The following is a 12,375-nucleotide window of genomic DNA, read 5'->3' on the forward strand; positions in this document are numbered from 1 at the left end:
ATTTTCTAGATTTATCGCTTACTAGAAGAAATAATACAATTATTACAAACTGGTACCAAAAACCAACTATGTCGGGACGTATTTTAAATTATAACTCAAACCACACATTAAAACAAAAAAAGAACATTGTTAATAACCTGGTAGATAGATCGATATTGTTGTCTGATGAAAGTTACCATAGCAATAATATATCTATTGTAAAAAACATATTATATAATAATGACTATCCTGAAGAATTTGTAAATTCGTGCATTAAAGATCGCATTAGAAAATACACATACAGTCATAACATTACACAAAATAAAAACAATAACAAAAAACAGACAATATACTTTCCAATTCCATTCGAAAAAGAATTTTTCTATAAATGTAAATCAACATTAAAGAAGAGTAACCTTGTTTGCATACCAAAAATGACTAACAAGTTATCCAATATTATTGTAGGTAAAGATAAATTAATAAAATATGAAAAAACAGGTATAGTTTATAATGTTCAATGTAAACAATGTACATCTAACTACATAGGCGAAAGCAAAAGAGCTCTAAAAACTAGAATCAATGAACATAAATATTCGGTGAAAAAAACGATTCAAGATCCAAGTAACTCTAGATTTAGATATCTACCTATACCAGCTCATATAGTGAATAATCCGAAACATGAATTTGATTGGGATAACACAAAAATTATACATGTAGAACAGAATTACAAAAAAAGATGCATCGCAGAATCAGTACACATTAAAATTACGGATAATACCATTAATTCACAAGAAGATACAAAATATCTCAGCAACCAATATTCGAGAATATTTAACAACATTAAGTCTATTTAGTAATAGTATTATGAGATTAACATGATCTGATCTTTCTTTTCCTCTTTTGTATTCCCCACTCTTCATATCTCTCTTATTAGACCATTCAATCTTTCTCTTTCTATTCTTATACAGCGTGAGTGACTTACTAGGAGCATATACAAACGTATTCTATCAGTTTTATTTTAATTTGCTTGGACATGATGTGTTTATACCGTACTGACAAAAAATTATTGTTTTATTTAATTGATGTTATAATTTTATATTGACGTTATATATGTGAGGAAATAATTTTTATTTTTATCAACATTGCAATACAAAGCATATTAAAAAACGTAGGTTTATATTTAATTTATTGCTATATTTGATTTGAAATTATTCATTTTATATATTTAACAGATGTATACTGAGGTGGCAATAAATTGAATTGCGAAACGTTTACAAGAAAAACAAGGTGTGTAATTATTTACAGGGATAACTCCTAAGATCAGAAATGTAATAAAATAAAATCACGAAGAGCATAAATTCATCATCACAGATACACTCAAAGATGCCACAAAAATTTTCGTTTCCGGAGATTTGAAAAAAGAGTGGTTAGAACGATATAGCCTCAAAGTTTTCGATTTGAATGATTGGGGCTATTCGCCTTTCGAAAAATTAAAATCAGTTACCGTGTGCCCTAATCATAACGGCAAATACGTAACGACATGTGCACATCAAAACGTTAAAATAATGAAAAAGTTTTATATTGATGGCTGTTGTATGGATTGGGAAGAGAGCGATGAAGTCGTTGAAGGATTTCTATAGTGATTTTGTTTTTAAGTAAATACTTTGTAGAATAATATGTATTTTTTTAAGAACATGTAGAATAAGATATATTTTTTATCAATAAAAAAATTTTGTTTCAATTGATACAAAAAAATATTCTTTTATTTTTTATTAAACCATCCAACAAAAAAAAAAAAAAGCGAAATTCTTCGCTGACTCTGACGATGACAGCAGCAGCAGCAGCAGCAGCAGTTCATCTTTTTTATAATAAATTTTGTATTTTTTATCAACAAAAAAATTTATACAACATAGAATTTAGACAAAAAAATGTTTATTTATTAGTTGAGGTGGTGTACAATGATGACATGTATAAATATGATTATTTCTTCTTTTCGTTATTGAACTGCTGATAGCCTTTTTGTCCAGGAAAATTTTTAGTATTGCTCGAAAATTTGGAAATACTTTGTTTCCATGTCGATGATTCTTTGTTCTTCTTTTCGTCCGGGTCTTCCTGTTGAAGACGAGAGTACTTTACTTTAGAGTAGCGAGCCATTTTATTGGAATGCTGGTTGATGAAAGATTCGATAATTCTTACACTGTGCTATTTATAGTAGCTTACAACCACGAAGTCTACCAATAAAAGAAAGTAAGCAGGTACTTGCACGTTTTTTTTCTATTAAACCATCTTCGGTAGATGAGACACGCATGCACGCACACACGCGCGCCCGCGCGCACACATCGAACATAAAAAATTATTATTCGTTATATACCAATTATAATAAATAATTATTAAAATTTATTATCATTTGTATGTATTAGCGCTTGGGCCCTCCCCAGCAGCAGCAGCCGCCGGCGCCGCCACCTCCCACATATCAATCGCGTGTGTAGCCAGTATACACAATACGGTATTGCCCGTGGTAACAGTGGCTGTAGCTCTAGCGGTAGAGCATCGGCCTGCGGATCCGGAGGTCGCGCGTTCGATCCCCCGATCCGTCCGTTTTTTTTTCAGATAAATCTAAAAATTTTTAACACGCGCGCGCGCGCGCACACACACACACACACACACACACAGACACACACACACACACACAATAAAACAATCAAAACGCGTAACACAGAACGCGCGCGCAGTGCATAGGAATCAAATCAGTGGGAGAGCGGGAAATGCAGAGAACGCACGCCACATCAGATCAAGCCACATCAGATCAACTCAGTAGGGGAGGGGGAGTGCGTAGAACGCACCGGTATAACTCAGTAGGAGGGGGGGGGGGGGAAGGTGAGGTGAACATGTACACACCTCAACTCACACGCTTCAACTCAGTGAGCTAGTACCCCTCTGAGTTGATGCCCCTCTAGTTTACCAACTTGGCGTGATTGTTACGGAAACCGAATTGATGTTCAGGTATTATATTTTGTTCTGTTAATATTTTGTTTAATCTTTTACTTATTACTTTTTCACAGATTTTAGATAAGGTGGGTAATAAGCTGATCGGCCTGTAAGACGCGACGTTTTGGGGCGGTTTACCTGGTTTTGGGATGAGTATCATTGTTGCTATTTTCCATACAGTGGGGAAGTAACTTAAGCGAAAAATTGAATTTATTACAATAGTTATGTACCTTATGGCTTTTATGGGTAGTTCTTTCAGTAGTTTTGCATTAATATTATCATGACCAGGGCTCTTTTTATTTTTTAAATTGCGTATTATAAAATTTATTTCTTTTACTTTAATATTTTTATTTAATTGTTCATTATCATTGTTATTTTGTACATTATTTAATAAGTTTTGTTCTTCTACTTCTGTTATTTTCCGTTGGGAGGGATTAAATATATTTTGTAGGTGTTTAGCGAATGTGTTAGCTTTATCCATATTAGTTCTAGCCCAGGTCATATTATTTTTTAATATGGGAGGTGAGAATTTTTGCGGTTGATCAATTTTTTTAGTTGCTTTCCAGAGTGAATAGTCAGTAGCGTCAGTTGTAGTTAGGTTAGTAAGATAATTATTTATATTTTCATTTTTTTCTTCATATAAAATTTTTTTAAGTTCTTTAATAGATCGATTATATTGCGTTTTATGTACTTGTAATTTAGTTTGCTGCCATATTTTTCTTAGCTTTCTTTTTTCTTTAATTTTTGTTGATTTTGCTTGTGTGCGTGCGCACGCGCTCAACGCCATCTGCCGTGCCTTAAGACAGGCAGTCTTACTCTTCGCGCTCTTTTTCCTGTTCCAGCTATCGCAACGACAAGAAGCCAAGACTTTGCTTTTTCATTTAGAGTGCCTCATTAATTTAATTTGTACTTAACAATAAATTGTATTTTTGTGTTCTATTCAAAACTAGAGTTTGTGTACTTAATTGTATATATTCCCTATCCAACAGGTTATCGGCCTCAGCTACGCTTCCACTGAGCAAAACGTGGAATTTTTCGAGGTATGTAAAATACAATTAATAAAATGTTGCAAAATGGAGGTCACTCGCTGGAGCTACATGAGCTTGCGATAAAGGTTGAACAATGCAACAATAAATAAAAAGCATGGATAGCTGGAATCCTTTTAGAAAGTAGAGAGAGTAGAATGAATAAAGAGTGCGAGAAAATAAACAGAAAAGTGCGGTTTTTCTGTCGCGTTCGTTTTGAGAAATAAAGAGTTAAAGAAGGTTGTTAAACATATACGGTGCTTAGATTAGATTAGAGAGGTAAGCAGAATAACTATTCGGTGAGTGACAAATAGTAGTTCGCGAATTATAGGCGAAACAAGTGTCGGTGTCATGGGCGACATTTGAATAAACGGTTCGACGCCATGACACCCGGCTAGACATGTGCCGACAGGAAAGCGCGCGACAAAGGCACCACTCCGCGCACGCGCAAGATTAAGAGAAATAAAGAGATAGAGTGCGCACGCGTCAGAGCAAGAGAGATAGAGAGATAGAGTGCGCGCGAAACAGAGTAAGAGAGACAGAGAGATAGAGTGCGCGCGAATCAGACAGAGAGAGAAGTATTCGAGAACGCATGTTGCTAAGGAGTGTTCACGTTGATAAAGTGACACAACCTAAAGTCAGTACGCATAGTAACTTGACCGACACGAGGCAGTGACCCGGTATGGGAACGCCTGCACGTTACAGCATGCACATCATAAAATGAGAATATACCGAGCATTATTGTAAACAATTTAAATAATATATGAATGCAATAATTTAATTATAATAAATATCATTATATATATACATACTTATGTTTAGAATGTGTAAATTAAATTAAATTTCAGCAAATTAATATTAATATAATTAGGGATATTTAGAGATTAAACTCAAACAAATAGAGCTTATTATTTAGAGTATGAATAGAGCATTGATAAATATATACTGATGTATATATATAGAATATCCTCTCGTACAAAAGTCGAGATTGTTGCACTAGGTATAGTCGACATCTCTAATGACTTTGACAATCAACTAAAGGATCGGTCTGCTATTGCGAACGTGAGCGATCGCCCCTCTTAAGTAACTTGCGCTACGTATAGCCATCTGAAATGAGGGATCACGGGAACAGTATTGGTCGATCTGATAGCTGAATGTCGGTTCTCGGACTATACCTGTCGAACGTATCTGACAGATAATAGAAAGAAAACCACACTGCAGCCTTTCTAAAGGAGAAACATTCGGTAATATTTTTTAGAGAGATGGCTAACAACAGTCTACAAGCTGCAGAGGAGATGGAGGGCTTGTCCATCGACGACCAAACCACCGGTCAAATCGCCGGGGTCACTGACGAGACAGGTACACATGTTTACTAAAAGTTGTATCCTTTTTTTGAGTCTAGAGTTAAACTATAACACAGTATTAGAGAAATAGAGTGCGGATCCGTAATTAAAACCAAATCGAGATAGTACCGAATGCTTAGTTAGAAAACTGTATTATAGCTTCAAGAGTAAACAGCGACACAACAACATCGAGTGTCGCCTCGTCAGTGCCTGAGACTGATCCGACCAGCCAAGCCCCTGAGTTTGCGACGCCTATCACAGCTGCTCAATATGTCGCCGAGACAAGAGGCAGGCGCAATCAACGCCTGATCGTCCCTCGCAGGCAAAACCTGAGACCGGCAAGCTCCCCGAGAGATGATGAAAGGGAAGCCAAGATGGATAAAATCCTGGCTACCGCAGAGAAGATGGCCGAGGTCCAGGCTAAGACCTGGCCTCAGATCGGTGAGGCTCTTAAAGAAGCCCGGACCATCATGGAGGCCTCGTTAGAGTCAAAGAGGCTCGAGATTAGACGACTAGAGGTAGGACCCAATAATAATAATAAAGATACCGACTTAAACTCGAGCGTTATAACCTCATCACCGTTAGTTAGCACTAGAGAACACCCTTTTTCAATTAATAGAATTTTAGAGGAAAATACACAAAACCTAGAGAATACTAGAGCAACAGAAAACCCATTTAGAGTCGATAGAACCAACATAGAGAGTACAAACTTTGAGAACGGTCGGAACAGCCTTACGAATGATATTAGTAACCAACTCCACCAAACTTTCGGTGCTCTTGCCAAATCGATAGAAAGTACGAATTCCACATCAAAGGCATCATTCAAGAGGGATTACACCCTTACTTCAAAGGCAAATCTCAACGTATGGCTGGACCGACTGAACTCAGAGTTATCCGCGAAAGAGTTGTTAGATGTAATAGACCCTAGAGTTAAAGCCAAAAGAATTTTCGACATAGACGAGTTAGATAAAAGGAAAAGATTAGTTAGAGACGTGATCATTAACCACTTAGACGAAGACTACCACAAATTAATCCTAAATGTAAATGATCCCATAGAGATAATCACTAAAATTAGAGAGCATAGAAGGATAGAGGCTAATACGAACGACGCAATAGTGAGGGAAGAGCGGTATAGCATCAAATTAAACAAGAAGGACAAGGTTTCCGCATTTTTAGATAAGTTTGACTCGATCATAAGAGAATACGAGTTATGCGATACAGCTATTCCACTCACGGATGCTGAGAAAACGTCCGCGTTCATGAAGGCCGTAAAAGATGCATACCCGCGAATTAGAGAGATGGAGATAATAACAAAAAATACCAAAAATAGAGGAATGACATTAGAGGAAATGAAAACCTTTGTTCGACAGTTAGAGGCTGACATTAGAGGGTCCAGCGGAGCAGGAGCATCCGCAGTTTCTGCAAGCGTGGCTAGGGCCGGGTCGGCCGGGACTGGTTCCAGTGGGACCAACAAGTGCTTCCGATGTGATAAGCACAATGTGGACCACCTCTCGGACACTTGCCCACTGGTCCAGTTCGGGCTGTGGTTCTGCTACGTTTGCAGGGACTACGTCTCGCACACCGGGAGAACGTGCCCCCGCCAAAACCAAGCGAGTGGATCGCGAGGAAATGGGTATGATAATAGAAATAAAAATGTTAATAATAAAGGATTAAGAGGAAAAGGGTCAAATAGAGGTTTTAGAGGTAACGCTAATAGAGATAATTATAAAAGAGGTAGAGGTAAAAACAATAACTTTAGAGGGCAAAATAGGGGTAGAGTAGGAAAGCGAGGAGCAACTAGATATTACTATCCTAGCGGAGACAGCAACAAAAAGAAGTTGGTAAATGCAGCAGTCGCTCAAGTTGAAGGTAAGAGCAGAACAAATAATCAATGTAATAAAATAAAATTTTTACTGGACTCTGGTGCAACAGAGCATATTATAAACAAAGTGTTTGTCCTGCAAAACCTTAAAAGAAGCTCGGGAACCTACATTAGAAGCGCAAACAAAAATAGGTCAGCCGACATAGAAATAGACGGTAGAGGCGATCTATATATAAAAGATTTAAATAACAAAGATCACATTATTAGACTAACAAACGTTGTATCTGCCCCAAACATATCTGAAAACTTAATGTCACTTAGAAAATTCACTGATGCAGGTTTCGGTATTTACTTAGATGACATAACCTTAAAAATCTTCGACAAAAACGATGGTTCTATATTCTTAACCGGTTATTATGAAAAACCAAATTGGCTGATTGAACTAGAAGTTACAAATAAAACTGAAAATCCTGATAATCAAACTTACGATAAGTACGTCTGTAGAGCACAAATGATTACTCTGGAAGATCTCCCCAATCAACAGTCAAACGTAGAAATAGAAATAGATAAAGCAATCGCGAATTCAGAAATTGGGAGGGAGACAGAGTTAAGAGAACTAATACCTGAGTTCAGCCAATATAGAGATTTTGAGAATTATACATTAGATGATCTGAAGAATGACGAACCCGTAGATGATTTATTTACTTCGTTCGAGTTAGAGAAAAGATATTCAGAAGAGTTAGATGAAGGGATGTTATGGCACGTTAGACTAGGACATCCTTCTTACGACTATCTATTAAAATTACAAAAAGAAAATAAAGAGCTAACTAATGTAAAATTCAATGAGAATATTAAAAATTGTGAAACTTGTGTAATGTCCAAAATGAGCAAACAGCCATTTAAAGAAGTAAGAACTAGAGCTGATCATCCTCTTCAATTAACTCACACTGATATAATAGGCCCGTTTAAAACAATCACACATCCTGGTCGTAAAAGATACATTATAGTTTTCATAGATGATTATTCAAAATTTGCCAAAACATACGCTATAATTAATAAGTCCGAAGCAGGAGATTGCCTAGAAAATTATTTAAATACAATGAGAAATCTAGTCGGAAAGAATCTTAGAGCTTGCTATATAAGGGCTGACAATGCTAGAGAATTCACTGGAGGTAAATTTCAAGAAGTAATGAAACAAGAGAAATTAGAGTCAAACTTTTCCAATCCATATACACCTCCTCACAATGGTACTGCTGAACGATTCGACAGAACCATATTAGAAAAATTGAGATCTTTAATGATAGATTCTGGTTTACCAAAGTCACTGTGGAACCTAGCATTAGAAGTAGCTGTAGATGTTTACAATAGATCCCCTAACTCGTCCATAGATTATAAAAGCCCCTTAAATATAATATCCCCTGATAAGAAAAGTCATTTAGAGAAAATCAGACGGTTTGGTTGCATAGCCTATGCAAGGAAACCGATATCTGAAACCAAATTATCAGAAAGCGCAATTAAGGGAGTTCTAGTAGGACAAACAAGTAATAGATATGTCTTATGGCATCCACAATCGGGAAAACTAATTCTAACCAAACACGTAAAATTTAGAGAAAAGTTAACTTATAAAAACATAGATAAAAATGACGAAATTACTAGAGAATACAGTGTAAATTCAAATTCTGATTCTGATGAATGCGATATTGAAACACCGGAGAAAATCATAGATGTATTCGATACTTATAATTCAGAACAATCAAATTCATCAAGTAGTTTAGAGTCAAAGTCTAAAGATCTAGAGAAAACCAAAGGTAATAAAAGAAAATTAGCAACAAATATCGAACCAGAAAGTCAGACTAGAGTACAGCCTAAAAGAGGTAGTAAAGTAAAACGAGATTACAAAGCTATGGCTGAAGGAAAGGCTAATCTGGTAGATAACAGTTTTGCGTTCTTAACCCAATGTAACGAAATTGAAGTTGTAGGAGAAGACGAAAAAGGCTTCTGTTTAATGGCAACAATAAACTCAGATCCGACTAATTATAGAGAGGCAATGGAAACTGAGGATAAATTGAGTTGGCTAAAGGCAATAGACGATGAACTAGAGTCCATGCGAGAAAACAATGTCTGGAGTATAGTGAATAGACCTACGGTAACTTTAGAAGGAAATAGAGCTAACATTATCGATAGCAGATGGGTACTTAAGAGAAAAATAGATTCGGATGGAAAAATAACTTTTAAAGCTAGACTAGTAGTTACAGGATTTAAAGACACTAATGAATATGAACTTAGAGAAACCTATGCACCTGTATCGAGATTAGCTATAATTCGAGCCGCGTTTGCTATTATTAACAAATTCGACCTCGAAGTTTACCAATTAGATGTGAAAATCGCTTTTCTAAACGGTGAATTAGATGAAGAAATATATATGGAAATCCCTGATGGAGTGAAAATAGATGAACAATCGAAAGTAAACAAAGTCTGTAAACTGCATAGAGCAATATACGGTTTAAAAATAAGCCCCAAGAAATGGAATCAAAGGTCTTCAGTAGAGGTAGAAAAATTAGGCTTACAAAGAGATATAAATGAACCCTGTCTGTTTACGTACAGAAAAAATGGCAACATGGTATTATTGATTTTATATGTAGACGATATATAACTAGCAGGTAATGATTTAGTCAAAATGAATGCAATTAAAATTCACTTAAGCTCAGTATTCAAAATGAAAGAATTGGGAGAACCCAAAGAATATTTAAGCATTCAAATAACTAGAGACAGAAAAATTAAAGAAATATCACTAAATCAAAGTAAATACACAGAAAAGATTTTAGAGAGATTCGAAATGAAAGAGAGTAAACCGCAAAATACTCCCATGATTACCAGACAAGTTAAAACTAGAAATAATAAAAACTTAGAGAAACCAGAAAACTTTAGAAAACAGGAATATCCTTATAGAGAAGCAATTGGCTGTTTAATGTATCTTGCAAATGTCACGAGACCCGATATTTCATTTGCTGTGAATCTATTAGCCAGAAAGCAATCCAATCCTTCCCTTGAAGATTGGATAGACGTTAAAAGAATATTAAGATATCTTAGAGGAACTTCAAATCTGGGTTTAACCTATAGAGGCAATGGCGAAAATTTGGAAATATTTTCTGACGCGAGCTTTAGAGACAATATAGACTCATCCTCAACAAGTGGAATGGTTGCTCGCTTATTTGGAGATTCAGTTATGTGGAGGAGCCACAAACAAAGTGTAGTAAACCGTTCGACCTGTCACGCAGAGTACTGTGCGATGAGCGAAGCCTGTCAGGAAATGATTTCTTTAGATAAGGCACTTAGAGATATGTTAGGAAAAACGATGTATCCTATAATAATTAGATGTGATAACAAATCCTCTATTAGTTGCACACAAAAGGAAGGGAACCATAAACTAAAGAACTTTGATGAAAAAATTGATGATATCGTTATTAATTTAGAGAATAGAGAAAGAACTGGAGTTAAAAACAAACTGTCTAAGATGCATGGGGACTATATTAAACAATGTGTTTCTGAAGGAAAAGTAAAATTGATATGGGTATCCTCAAAGGAAAATTTAGCTGATATCTTTACAAAGCCTCTTTCTTTTGAATCCTTTAGAACACTTAGAGATGATATACTTAATATGTAAATTGTGTATGCAATTTTGTCTTTGAATTGATTTACAGAAACAGGTACCAGTAAAGACCAAGAGTGAGTAATCCATGTCTTCGAGTCGTGCGTACGCTCACAAGGGAGGGAGTGTTGATTTTGCTTGTGTGCGTGCGCACGCGCTCAACGCCATCTGCCGTGCCTTAAGACAGGCAGTCTTACTCTTCGTGCTCTTTTTCCTGTTCCAGCTATCGCAACGACAAGAAGCCAAGACTTTGCTTTTTCATTTAGAGTGCCTCATTAATTTAATTTGTACTTAACAATAAATTGTATTTTTGTGTTCTATTCAAAACTAGAGTTTGTGTGCTTAATTGTATATATTCCCTATCCAACAATTTTATCCATTACTGTTTTAGAAATAGTTTGATTTATGTTTTGTTTTGATATGTTTATAGGAGTTGCATTTTTGGCAGCTTGATATATATTTTTATTTAGTTTTTCAATCGCGATATCGATATCCTGCTTGGTCTTTAGTGGTATATTACATGTAAGGTTTCATTTATTATTTCTCTGTAAAGTTTCCAGTCTGTTTTTTTATTATACAGTGAGATATTTTTTGAAGTTGTTTTAATTGTTGAATTAAATTTAATAATAATTAGGGAATGATCATAAGTTAAATCAAGGCATGTTTTAGCTGTAAAATATTTAGGGCATAAGCCTTTTATAATTGCAAAATCTATTAGGTCTGGTAATTTATTTATGTCAGAGGGCCAGTAAGTCGGTTCGCCTGTTGATATTGGTGTTAAGTTTTCGTTTTTCATCACTGCGTATAGTATTGCTCCTTTAGGATTTGGAGTTAGCGACCTTGATCCCCACCATGTATGTTTAGCATTATAGTCTCCGCCAGCAAGGAAGCGATTTCCTAGGCTATCAAAGAATTTTTTATATTTTTCTTTTGTTATTGTGTGTCTTGGAGGGCAGTATAATGCAGATAGAACTATTTGGCCGGTATTATCTGAAATTGCTAAATTGTTGCTTGTAAGTAGTCGTATTTGTATGGTTCTACTTCATGATGATTTATTGTATTTTTAATTACTATAGCTGTTCCTCCGTGTGCCTTGCCGTCGGGATGATTTGTGCTGTATAGTGTGTACTGTGGGATTTTAAGATAGTTTTTATGTGTAAAATGTGTTTCAGATATTAACATGACATCTATGTTATTTTCTATGAGAAAAGGTTTTAATTCTATACTTCTTTGCGCTAAACCATTAGCGTTCCAAATTGCTATTTTTATTTCTGTGTTCATTTGATTTTGTTTATGAGCGTCGTAAGTAGATTTAGCATTGTGTCCATTCGATTCATCAACTGTGTCATCATGTTTTCAAGTTGACTGTTATTGTTTTGGTTTTCTATTAGTTGAGATGTGTGTGGTGTCTGTGTTTGTTTTGATTCTTCTTGCGCTGTGTTTATGTTACCTCGTGCAGCTTGTGCATATGAGACGGTTGGTCTTATGATATTTTCCGTGTTTATTTCTATTTGTTTTGGTCTTAATGCCGGAAACAATTTTTGTTGTAGAATTTTTCTTGCGTTGCAT

General features: G+C 35.5%; 1 protein-coding gene across 1 annotated transcript in view; it reads left to right on the plus strand.

The window, feature by feature from the left end:
- The window catches only part of LOC131669215 (nitric oxide synthase, salivary gland-like), an 840,995-nt gene that overhangs the window by 471,980 nt on the left and 356,640 nt on the right, over positions 1-12,375 (plus strand). The gene's annotated exons all lie outside the window — the stretch shown is intronic.

This window comes from Phymastichus coffea, unplaced genomic scaffold (genome assembly GCF_024137745.1).
Source record: "Phymastichus coffea isolate CEN01 unplaced genomic scaffold, Cenicafe_Pcof_1.1 PCOF00089, whole genome shotgun sequence".
NCBI lineage: Eukaryota > Metazoa > Arthropoda > Insecta > Hymenoptera > Eulophidae > Phymastichus > Phymastichus coffea.